The 11,923-nt window shown below is 42.9% G+C and overlaps 1 pseudogene; it reads right to left on the minus strand.

The window, feature by feature from the left end:
* Nucleotides 1–3,161: 3,161 nt before the first annotated feature.
* The window catches only part of LOC111958637 (uncharacterized), a 12,780-nt pseudogene continuing 4,018 nt past the window's right edge, over nt 3,162–11,923 (minus strand).

The raw sequence follows: 11,923 nt of genomic DNA on the forward strand, positions 1-11,923 counted from the left end.
CAGCCTGAATTCAAAATTAATAAACTATATGTTTATTTCTCACCCATCTACACAAAATAACCCCTAATGAAATAAGTGAAAACATGTTTTTAGAAATTGTAGCCAATTTATTGAAAATTAAATGCAGAAATGTACATAAGTATTCATACCCCTGAGTCAATACACATTAGAATCACCTTAACCAGCGATTACTGCTGTGAGTCTTTCTGGGCAAGTCTCCAAAAGATTGTACAATATTTGCACATTATTATTTTTAAAATTCTTCAAGCGCTGTCAAGTTGGTTGTTGAACATTGCTAAACAGCCCTTTTCAATTCTTACCATAGATTTTCAAGCCGAGTTATGTCAAAACTGTAACTAGGCCACTCAGAAACATTTAATGTCATTTTGGCAAGCAACTCCAGTGTATTTTCGGTCTTGTTTTTTAGGTTTATTGTCCTACTGAAAGGTGAATGTCTCCCAGTGTCTGTTGGAAAGCATACTGAACCAGGTTTTCCTCTAGGATTTTGCCTGTGCTTAGCTCTATTTCATTTTACATATACAGTACCAGTCAAAAGTTTGGACACACCTAATCATTCAAGGGTTTACATTTATTTGTACTATTTTTGACATTGTAGAACAGTAGTGAAGACATCAAATCCTATGAGATAACACATATGGAATCATGTAGTAACCAAAAAAGTGTTAAACAAATCCAAACATATTTTAGATTTTAGATTCTTCAAAGTAGCCACCCTTTGCCTTGATGACAGCTTTGCACACTCTTGGCATTCTCTCAACCTGCTTCATGAGGTAGTCACCTGGAATAAATGTCAATTATTAACAGGTGTGCCTTGTTAAAAGTTTGTGGAATTTCTTTCCTTCTTAATGCGTTTGAGCCAATCAGTTGTGTTGTGACAAGGTAGGGTTGGTATACAAAAGATATCCCTATTTGGTAAAAGACCAAGTCCATATTATGGCAAGAACAGCTCAAATAAGCAAAGAGAAATGACAGTCCATCATTACTTTAAGACATGAAGGTCAGTCAATGCGGGAAATTTAAAGAACTTTGAAAGTTTCTTCAAGAGCAGTCGTAACAACCATCAAGCGCTATATTGAAACTGTCTCTCATGAGGACCATCACAGGAAAGGAAGACCCAGATTTACCTCTGCTGCAGAGGATAAGTTCATTAGAGTTACCAGCCTCAGAAATTGCAGCCCAAATAAATTCTTCAGAGTTCAAGTAACAGACACATCTCAACATCAACTGTTCAGAGGAGACTGCGTCAATCAGGTCTTCATGGTCGAATTGCTGCAAAGAAACCATTACTAAAGGACACAAATAAGAAGAAGAGACTTGCTTGGACCAAGAAACACAAGCAATGGACATTATACCGGTGGAAATCTGTCCAAATTTGAGATTTTTGGTTCCAGCCGCTGTGTCTTTGTGAGACGCAGAGTAGGTGAACAGATGATCTCCGCATGTGTGGTTCCCACCGTGAAGCATGGAGGAGGAGGTGTGATAGTGTGGGTGTGCTTTGTTGGTGACACTGTCAGTGATTTATATAGAATTCAAGGCACACTTAACCAGCGTGGCTACCACAGCATTCTGCAGTGATACGCCATCCCATCTGGTTTGCACTTAGTGGGACTATCATTTGTTTTCAACAGGACAATGACCCAAAACACACCTCCAGGCTGTGTAAGGGCTATTTGAACGAGAAGGAGAGTGATGGAGTGCTGAATCAGATGACCTGGCCTCCACAATCACCACTTGAGATGGTTTGGGATGAGTTGGACTGCAGAGTGAAGGAAAAGCAGCCAATAAGTACTCAGCATATGTGGGAACTCTTTCAAGACTGTTGGAAAAACATTCCTCATGAAGCAGGTTGAGAGAATGCCAAGAGTGTGCAAAGCTGTCATCAAGGCAAAGGGTGGCTACTTTGAAGAATCTAAAATCTAAAATATATTTTGATTTGTTTAACACTATTTTGGTGAATACATGATTCCATATGTGTTATTTCATAGTTTTGATGTCTTTACTATTATTCTACAATGTAGAAAATAGTTTAAAAAAAAGAAAAACCCTTGAATGATTAGGTGTGTTTTAACTTTTGACTGTATATATATTATACATTTTTGTACTTTTTTTTACTCCTTTTTATCCCCAATTTTGTGATTTCCAATTGGTAGTTACAGTCTTGTCCCATCGCTGCAACTCCCGTACAGACTCAGGAGAGAGGAAACACGACCCTTCCAAGCCGTACTCCTACTTGACACAGTGCTCACTTAACTGGAAGCCAGCTGCACCAATGTGTCGGAGGAAACACCGTCCAACTGGAGATCGTGTCAGCGTGCATGCACCCAGCACACCACAGGAGTCACTAGAGCGCGATGGGACAAGGACATCCCGGCCGGTCAAACCCTCCCCTTACCCGGACGATGCTGGGACAACTGTGCGCCACCTTATGGTCTTCCGGTCTCGCCCGGCCCCTCGATACAGCCTGGGACCCAACCCGGATCTGTAGTGATGCCTCTAGCACTGAGATGTAGTGCCTTAGACCGCTGCGCCACTCGGGAGGTTATTACATTTATTTTTATCTAAAAAAACTCCCTAGACCTTGCCGATGAGAAGCATACTCATAACATGATGCAACCACCACAATGAAGAGTGGTACTCAGTGATGTGTTGTGTTTGCCCCAAACATAACGCTTTGTATTCAGGACATAAAGTAAATTTCTATTGCCACTTTCCTCTCCGGCAACTGAGTTAGGAAGGACGCCTGTATCTTTGAAATGACTGGGTGTATTGATACACCATCCAAAGTGTAATTAAGAATTTCACCATCCTCAAACGGATATTCAATGCCTGCTTTTTTCTTTTTCTTTTACCCATCTACCAATAGGTGCCTTTCTTTGCGAGGCATAGGAAAACATCCATGGTCTTTGTGGTTGAATCTGTGTTTGAAATTCACTGCTCGACTGAGGGACGTTACAGATACTTGTGTATGTGGGGTACAGAGACGATGTAGTCATTCAAAACTCATGTTAAACACTATTATTGCACACAGACTGAGTCCATGCAACTTGCTATGTGACTTGTTAAGCACATTGTTACTCCTGAACTTATTCAGGCTTGCCATAACAAAGGGGTTGAATACTTATTGACTCAAGACATTTCAGCTTTTCATTTTTATTAATTCCACTTTGACATTATGGGGTATTGTGTGTTGGCTAGTGACATAAAATCTCAATGTAATCCATTTAAATTCAGGCTGTAACACAACACAATGTGGAAAAAATCAAGGCACTGTAACTGTCCATATACTGAACAGAGGAGAGATAATATTGCTTCAAGCTTTTGCTGATAAATCCTGAGATGTGGAGGTCTCCAGAAGGCTGCATGATTCGTATCTGAAAAAAGAACACGCTCTTAAACAACACAGACACACACAGGTACACACACACAAACYTATGTACCCATCCATGACGTTCTGCACGTCACACCCAAAACCACACACACACACTTCACTGTCAGTGCATTATGTGACATTATGTTACCGACGTGCAGRGCCAGGTTGACAGTGTCATAGTGATGTTCAGAGTTGATGGGGGTGAGAGGGCCTGTGAAGGGCAGATGGGAAATTGTGACAGAAATGCACACACAAACACCACACATGACCCAGGGCTATTTAATTCTTACCGATCCAATTCCTCATAGACATCATTCTCCCCTCTGGGCTTCAGGTCCTGAGAAGAAGAGGAGAAGAAGAGGAGAGAGAGAGAAGTGGTGGGAGGGAGGGAGGGCAAGAGAAGGGAGAAGGGCATAGTACAGCAAGAGATAGGAGGGGAGGAGAAGAAGAGAAAGACAAAGGCATTGTAGAATGAGAAAGGAGAGAGAGGGGGAGAAGGGGGTGAAGGGGAGGAAGGGAGAGAGAGACAAGAAGGAGGGAGAGGAGATTACATTTAAAGGCATCCTCCTGGGTGGGATGCGATTGATTTGTTAATATCACTTATGTAAGGTTGACAGTTAAGAACTGACAGGTTTTTCTGAACCACAGGACTGAAGGGGGAGACATATCTGCTGACAGAAGAGGGAGAAACACACACACACACACCCATACACGCACATGCGCACACACACACACACACTGAGGACAGACTAGCAAGGGAGGCCACTACAACCTCACCTCCCCAATCAGACTCAGGGGAACGCTTCTGTGTCTGTGATGCTGAGAACAGAACACAATAACTCACCATGTATACTGAACTCTGGGGAGTAGTCTATAGGGAGAGAGGAGAGAAAACAGTGTTTAATAACCACACTGAACCCTGGGGAGAAGTCTATACGGAGAGAGGAGGAGAGGAAAAAACAGTGTTCAATAACCACACAGAGAGAGAGAGAGAGAGAGGAGACGAGAGAGAGAAGAGAGAGAAGAGAGAGAGGAAGAGAGAGAGAGAGTAGATAGAGAGGAGAGAGAGAGAGAGAGGAGAGAGAGAGAGAGAGAGAGAGAGAGAGAGAGAGAGAGGAGAGAGAGAGAGAGAGAGAGAGAGTAGAGAGAGAGAGAGAGAGAGAGAGAGAGGAGAAAGAATAGAGGGGGTAGAGAAATATAGAAGAAAGGGGAGACAGGGAGACATGAGGGGTAAAGAAGAAGAAGCGGGAAAACAAAGGAAAAAAGAGAGAAAGAAAGAGACAGAAACAGAGGGCCAGAGAACAGGAAATTAAATGGTGGGGAACAGAAGGAGGAAGAGAGAGGAGAGAGAGAACAGAGATTCATCAGAGGGTATTGAGATACAGAGAAGGCATGAATCCATCACCTGTCTGACATCCTCAGGATTCTCATAGATATTCTCCACTTCCCAGAGTAGTGGGAGAGAGACTGTTCAATACCTGTGAGAAACATATATATATGCACACCACACACACACACACACACACACACACACACACACACACACACACACACACACACACACACACACACACACACACACACACACACACACACACACACACACACACACACACACACACACACACAACACACACACACACACGACACCAACAGCAGCACTCCAGCCATTCATCGTACAGGCACTACATACAATCATGCGCGTGCCAGATCATTGCATCGTAACTTCATAATATGTCATGCCCCAGATCACTCACTGGACTTGACAGGTCCAGAGATGGAGAGAACACGAAGGAGGTAGGGATGTCAAAAAAGAAAACGCCGGAAGACTCACCGCGGCGAGAAATGTCTTTCTGTCTCCATAGCAACACACCAGCAACCGCGGCAACCAGGGGCACCAGGAGTAATAAAGCAGAGAGGAGGGAGGGAAGGAGCGAGGCACTGTTGCTCTCTGGGTGAGGAGGAGAGATAGAAGTAGGGCTCTCTGTGTTCTCTGAGAGAAGAGGACAGAAAGATGTGAGAAAGAGAAAAAGAGAATAAGTTAATGAGTGTTGTATGAATTGAACACTTGTACATTAATGATTAGTGAACAGTATGGTCTCATTCCCAGCAGGGGGCAGGCCTGATCCCTGGTTTAGCTCCAGAGAGGTCCTATCGAAATAGCGAGAGACAAGATGGGAGGGTGAGTCAATGTGAGTATGTTAAAATTCCTCCAAGATCACTGAAGCTAATTGCTATATGTCTAACTCCTTATCATGGCAAGACACTCAGTTTAAATCCTGTGTCACACTCCATACAGTACTCTGGATGAAATAGAACGATGAAAGAGAAGGTTGGGAGGGGAGACACGGAATTATTACATGACATAACCATGTGATTAGCTCATGGTATTCAAATTAGCCATTTGTAGACTYACAAAGCGCCACACGCGACATGATTACAGTAGTCTGGTGTGTTTGCATGGTGAGGTGAGGTGACATCATTCATGCAAATAGCCACAGGGAGACATGGGAGCTGTTTGGGAGGTGTCAGTTACCACAGTGACAACTACCTGCTCACAAGCATCCAGAATATAAGAGAGACTTTGATGTCACCAGTGTATATCTTCATTTATATATATATCTCTTAATTTGTATACCAGCGATGTGACCATTACTAACATGTTACTGTTACTTATATATTGCTAATTTATGATGATTCTATTGTGAGGTTGCAAGTCTTTCTGGATAAAAATAAATACATTCGATAGCACGCATGTTTCATTTGTACTACATCATCAAGTTACAAATTCCAAAAAACGTCCAGAAGTTTGTTTCGTAGAAGTTTCCTCTACAGGCCTTCACCTTGCCTTGCTGTCATCACTTATACATGGTGCTCCAAATGAATCAATCATGAATTGCTGTGTGAGGTGTAATTGATTGGTGGGGGTGGTGTTGGTGTGTGTGTGTTTGTGTGTGTGTGTGTGTGTGTGTGTGTGTGTGTTGGGGTCCTTAATGGAAAAGTGTGGTGGCAGGGAGCTGACCCCCGGGCCAGTTTGACCTGCTCTGTTCTCAATGCCAGCCTCTTTAACACTGCATGAATTATGGTAATTGGGTGCAGCGAGGTGAGGCGTAAATTCCATCACTCCTCAATGGCCTGGGTGCACCTTGCCTCCCTTCCTTCCTCTCTGCTCTCCTCTAATTTCCTTTCCCTACACACTTCCCCACATGAAAAAATACTATACTCCACACTGTAGTATCCCTCGACCGTGTACTTCTGACTATAGAATATTGTAGTATACTGTACTCCACACTGTAGTGTTCTTTGATCATGTGTAGTACTTACTATAGAAATGTGTAGTATACTATAGAATGCTATACTACACACTGTAGTATCCCTCAATCGTGTATTTCTTACATTATAATAATGTAGTATACTGTAGAATACTATACTACACGCTGTAGTGCTTACTATATAATTTTGTAGTATACTGTAGAATACTATAGTACATACTGTAGTATCCACTCAATCATGTAGTGCTTACTATAACATTCTGAAGTAAACTGTAGTATACTGTCAAATAATATACTACACACTGTAGTATCACTTGATCATGTGTAGTACTTACTATATAATACTGTGTAGAATACTACTGTCATGACGCTAGCCCTTTCAGTGAATTGACTAGCAGAGATGTGAACAACCCCCACTCTCCTGTTAGGAGGGGAGTGGCAGTTTTTATGATTTTACAACTACGTCATAAATGCCTTGCAGAGACTCTTGTCTCCCTGACCATGCAGTATGGGAGAAAGAGGGTCACAGTAGAACAAAGGAACTCTCCTGCCAAATTCTACTATATCCCAGAATTTGAGAATTGAACAATATTCATATTTTGGAGAATGTGTAAACGGTCGGTGGAGAAGCCAACTACGAACCGGTCCATTTCGTTTCATGTTTGTGACCTCATGAAAGACAATACAGCCACATTACCCTAACTCTGTTTATACAGGTTCCTCAGTTACGAGGCTTGCATCTAATTCTTGTATAAAATTAATGAGTAAAAGATTCAACTATTTGCAAAATGATGTAATGTGATGTTAACCTTTAAAATGAGAGAATTGGCCACCCATGTAAAGTTTAACTAAGTCAGTAGCAACACCCAAATGAATAACGATTGGTTGGAAATGATGAACCAACCCTTTCCACTCTTGAATAAAAGCCTCTGTGGAACTCAATTCCAAATAACGGCAGGACTTGTCCCCCACGTTGAAAAGTACTAATTCTAATTTCAACTCTACAGACCAAGAAACGTGAGAGCTTGCTCCACACGTGAATTGATATGAACTCTGAACTATTGATCACCTAAAGAAGAAGTGCATACTAAACTAGCATATATCAGATTGCAGCTGAACATATGCGCAAATCTAGTATGAGAACACTGACCGACGAGGACGAATCTCCAGAGTGAGATGAACCTCTCAGACCACGTGAATCTCTCACACAACAACCCGGAAGAATCTACAAAGGACAATGGCAACATCGACTGGGCAAACCAGAGCCTCACATCACCAGCTCAACTATCGAAGCCAGCTTCACGTAAATACAATGCAATACTTTTCCTAATGAGCGATCGTTAGTGGCATATGTATTTATGTGAGAATAGCTTCCCAGGTCCGATAGAGACCCATGTTCCTTAGTCTTCCTTCCAAAAAACCCCTTCTCTTGTCTCTGAATCTATCATGTTATAACCAAACAGTTTTTGTTAAGTCTACTAGGGACGATATTCACTGTATAATAATATTATGTATTGTATATTCTGTAATTGTTTAATTAGTTAGGAAATAAATAATTGAGCCAATTGGTGTATGGATGATTCATAGTAAAGGCTGGATTTGTGCAGATAGCCAAGATTTTTATGACGATTGAAATGAGAACTGATGATAATAATAATAATTACAGAGAATTGATTTGATAAAATAACAGTCTTCACATTTAATGACAAGCCAGAGACACGACACTACAGTTTCATCCACAAAAACTATCATTTTTTTATTCAATTTGCATTTACCCCACCCATTCCCATCCCCCATATCCCAATTTGTGGTTGCAGGTAGCCTAGTGGTTAGAGCGTTGGACTAGTAACTGAAAGGTTGCTAGATCGAATCCCTGAGCTGACAAGGTAAAAATCTGTCGTTTTGCCCTTGAACAAGGCAGTTAACCCACTGTTCCTAGGCCGGCATTGTACATAAGAATTTGTTCTTAACTGGCTTGCCTAGTTAAATAAAGGATCAATAAAATTWAAATTWAAATTGTGCCACCCATGAGTGAGAAACCTACATGCCAAGTATAGACTATATATTGTGTTCCCTACAGGTTATAGAAAAGAGCAGAAGCATTGAACAATCCATTCATATTACAGTCCTACAGGTTATGGAACATTTCCTCTTATAGTATTTGTCCAGTGGGTTTCCTCAAGGGGAAAGCACCCACCTCTTCGTCAAAGATTTTTTTAAAAACACTTAGTAGATACTACGGTAATGTCTGCAAAAACACTACAGTGAATACTATAATATATAAATATAGTAATACTACAGTATTTATACCATAGTATACTATATTATTTTCTTAGGTGGGTCTATCATCCATCCCTCCCTCTTTTCCTCTCTGCTCCCCTCTGTTCCTCTATTATTTCCTCCCATCTCGCTCTCTCTCTTCCCTACCTCCCATCTCGCTCTCTCTCTTCCCTACCTCCCATCTCCTCTCTTCTCTCCCACATCCCAATAAGAGAGTAAATGGGACAACAAGACCACAATACAATGTTCAATCAGCCCTCACAAACAAGAGCTCATTCTAAATGCAACACTTCCCTTTGCATATCCATTACTCTTGTTAAAACATTGCTTTGTTGTGTGTCATCATCATGGCTCCTCGGTATCAGTGATGTATGGGGGTATTGGTAGTGAGCTCATCTTCATTAGGAGATTCATTCAACTGTCAGATCATTCTGTGTCTGTGTGTGCTTCCTCAGATACAATGAATGTGAATACATTCCAGAGAGCTGTCCTGGTGTCCTCCCTCACCATTTACCTTATCATCTGAAGAAGTGTGGGGGTGTGAAGAGAGGGAGAGAGAGAAAGAGAGAGAGAGAGTGACACAGACAGACACAGAGAGACAGGGAAACAAATACTATTTGAACCCAGGCGGGTCTGGTGGTGATGACAGTGACAACCCATTACCTCCGTTGGGACAGAAGCCATAACCAGTCTGTCACTCAGCCAGGCAGGCACACGGGCAGGCAGGCAGGCAAGCAGGCAGGCAGGCAGGCAGGCAGGCAGGCAGGCAGGCAGGCAGGCAGGCAGGCAGGCAGGCAGGCAGGCAGGCAGGCAGGCAGGCAGGCAGGCAGGCAGGCGGGGCTACAAGGTCAGTGCTCTGTGAAGCATTTTATAGTGGTTGTAGAGCAACTTCAGGTCAACCTGTGTGGCTGTGATAAGCAACAGAACAAAGGGTTAAGGATGTAGAATAGGATAGAATGGAGTAGAATAGAATAGGTGAAGCAGACAATTAGACTCCCATTCAAAGCAATGCTCTGTGGTGTGTGGCTGGATCAGACATGGGACCATATTGGGTGTCATGTGGAAGTTTTCTTCAGTCAATACTTGGCACATCCTCACGCAGAATTCAGTGTCTTTCTTTGTCTTCTATATGTGTACAATTCTTGATATTCTGACTACCATATCGTGGAACATTTAAAGTTTATGTGGAATTTAGAATTGGAATTTAGAATTAATCCTGCCTATTCAATTTCTGGGCTGATTGGTTAGCTCACAACAGGGCCCTGGAGATAACGAGATGAGGATGGAGTGGGCACATATCCAGCTCTGAAGGACTTGAGCGAAGGGAGAGAGGGATAAACACAGGCAGGTGTGTTTACATAGCTAACGMATTAGCAGCTGAGCTAGCCTGCTGTTCACTTCTCTCTATTGGGAAGGGATGTCTTGTGTGTTTAGGATTTAGAGCAGTGGTTCCCAACCAGGGGTACTAGGACCCCTGGGGGTACTTGGTCTATCAACAGGGGGTACTTGAGAAGACTTTTAAGACCATAGGCTTACTGGTAAAATGCACATGAGGGGGTACTTCAGGGGTACTCCGGGCAGAGCAGAATTCAGTTGGTGGTACAGTAACCCAAAAAMGTTGGGAACCACTGATCTAGAGCAGTGTTTCCCACCTCCGGTCCTCTAGTACCACCAACAGTACACATTTTTATTTGTAGCCCCAGACAAGCACACCTGATTCAACCTGGCAACTAATCATAAGGCCCTCAAAGAGTTGAATCAGGTATGTTTGTCCATGTGTTGGGGGCCACTGATAGAGGAGGTTCATGTTCAGTAAACATGAACTTGGATGAGTGCCTATTTGGTCATAATGATTACAGTGGTGTTGGCTATAATGGTGTTAAAGAGCAAAGTATATTTAAAGCTCTCAAGTGGAAACATACAAACAGATGAGTTACATAACTTCCTGGTTTTACAACTTCTCTGTTTGTATGGTTCCATCTGCCTCTAATTGAGAACCATATCAGGCAACCCATTTAAACCAACATAGAAACACATAACATAGAATGCCCACCCCAACTCACGCCCTGACCAACTAAACACATACAAAACAAGAGAAAACAGGTCAGGAACGTGACACTGAGTGGTTTAAATATACTTTCCCCTTCTGTTAATCACTGATGAGAATCACTGATGGGAACTGACTAGGGGCGGACTGGGACCAGAAATCGGCCCTGACATTTCTAACACATCGGCCCAGACCGCCCCTGGAACTGACTGGGTAGGTGCGAGGAAGAAAGGATAAGATGATAGCAAGAAGGAAAGGAAGCATTGTAAAGGGACTTATTTGGACAAACATGTAGGCCTATATATCTACTGTTGGTCCTGCTAGGTACAGTTAGTTGACACTGACCTGAGAAAAGTTTAGCATTTTTAGCATTACTGATTATGGTTAGCATTAGGAGAGGGTAAGCTGATCTTAGATCTATATCTAAAGACCCAAGTTGGACTGTTTGGTTCTCTCCACCTTTCGGGGGCAGTTTGACGGTGTAAACAGCCTTGACCGCCTGTCCGTTCCGCAGTAGCATGGTGCAGGTGTAGTTCCCAGCCGTGTCCTGGGTGGGGGACAGGGGGACCTCGGTGCTGAGGCGACCCGGGGCAGAGGAGCTCCACTTCAGCATGCGACTCTGGTTCTGGTGGCTCCACACCACCCGCTTCACCTGGTGGATGGAGGAGATGGATTGGGTTTATACAGCGTGTTCTTTATCCACCAGGGCCGTGTCCAGGGGACTGTGCAAAAACTTACACAAAAAAAGTGTTTCTAATTGGACAAGTCCAGGTTGTTTTGACAAGTCCAGCACGTTTTGTGCCTGATGAACTCATCCCAGGTGCTCAAGGAACCATTTTGTGCCTGAAAGCTCAACACACACATCAGCTAACTATCAAAGTGAAGAGATGAGGGATGAATGTTGCCAGTCAGGGGATGGTTACCTACCTGGGA

Source organism: Salvelinus sp. IW2-2015, linkage group LG35, assembly GCF_002910315.2.
Source record: "Salvelinus sp. IW2-2015 linkage group LG35, ASM291031v2, whole genome shotgun sequence".
Taxonomy (NCBI): domain Eukaryota; kingdom Metazoa; phylum Chordata; class Actinopteri; order Salmoniformes; family Salmonidae; genus Salvelinus; species Salvelinus sp. IW2-2015.